The sequence below is a fragment of the Hippocampus comes genome, unplaced genomic scaffold, assembly GCF_001891065.2.
Source record: "Hippocampus comes isolate QL1 unplaced genomic scaffold, H_comes_QL1_v1.1 scaffold288, whole genome shotgun sequence".
NCBI classification, from domain to species: domain Eukaryota; kingdom Metazoa; phylum Chordata; class Actinopteri; order Syngnathiformes; family Syngnathidae; genus Hippocampus; species Hippocampus comes.
Genome location: NW_017805332.1, coordinates 2,804 through 4,076, shown reverse-complemented (window position 1 = coordinate 4,076; position 1,273 = coordinate 2,804). Strand labels below are relative to the sequence as shown.

Here is a 1,273-nt window from a genome sequence, read left to right as displayed (position 1 = left end):
GGTGTTGTCCGGGGAGGCCACAGGCCCACTGCCACATCAGCAACATCCGGGTTGGCAGAAAGACCTCAGCACACATCCTCAACCAGCTGACAGCCGGCCAGCAATGAAACCCGAAAAATGCCTCCCAAAAGGGGACAATATATTAAACAGGATGAAGAATTGATGACACTTACGCAAGTCAACGAACTACTCACCCAACAAAAAGAACTGTTCACAGCACTCATCCAGCAACAACAGGATCACTTCAAAGGATTTGTAAAGATGATACTGGACTCAACAAACACATGACTCGACAACTTTTCCAGGGAAGTACAAGAACTGAAAACTAGTCTTAATTTCACCCAAAAGGAGATCGATGACATCAAAAAACAACAAACGAATGTATCTGACCAATGCAAAACCATGCAAACTGAAATCTTCAAGTATGTGACAGTATGCTGGTTTTAACCGACAAGATGGACAACTTAGAGGAACTATCTAAAAGAAAAATACTTGATAATCGATGGAATTGAAGAAATGCAAGGAGAAACGTGGACTGAAACGGAGCAAAACGTAAACTTCAATTAAAGGAGACAATCGAGGTGGAAAGAGCCCACCGCATAGGGAGACAGGAAACGGGAAGACTTCGACCAAGACCAGTAGTGGTGAAACTTGAAAAATATAAGGACAAAACAATGATACTACAGAGAGCAAAATACTTAAAAGGTACCAAAATCTACATTAATGAAGATTATACAGATATTGTACGTCAAAAAAGAAAAGAATTGCTTCCTAAACTAAAAGCGGCACGTGAAAGAGGGGAAATTGCCTACTTGAGGCACGACAAACTAATCGTCCACCCCCGCACTAGTACTCCAATTCAACGGGCTCGACTTCAACATGCTGAGAGCTTATTACCTCGAGACATAAACTTTGACTTAAATGACATAGGAAACATACAACACAAACATGGACTTTAAAATCTTTGATTATGCTGAACACAAGACATTCGACCCAGAGAACAACTTGGATCCAGACAATAATTTCTTCAATCATAATTACAGCATTACAAACTCTGAGTATTACACTGACAAACAATTCAACACAAATGTAGAACTGAAAAACACGTTTCAGTGATACACATAAATAGTAGAAGTCTTTATAAAAAATTCACCAAAATCAAAGAATATTTGACTGCATTTAATAAATTTACAATAATTGCTGTGTCAGAAACTTGGCTTGATGATAAAAAAACAAGCGAAATGAAAATTGATGGATATGAAATGTATGCAAC

General features: G+C 38.5%; 1 long non-coding RNA gene across 1 annotated transcript in view; it reads right to left on the bottom strand.

Annotated features, from left to right (window-relative positions):
* Positions 1 to 404: 404 nt before the first annotated feature.
* The window catches only part of LOC109516843 (uncharacterized), a 2,583-nt gene continuing 1,714 nt past the window's right edge, over positions 405 to 1,273 (bottom strand). Inside the window, exon 3 of the long non-coding RNA XR_002168431.1 lies at positions 405 to 473. This is a non-coding gene — a long non-coding RNA (uncharacterized LOC109516843). The remainder of the gene's footprint in view (positions 474 to 1,273) is intronic.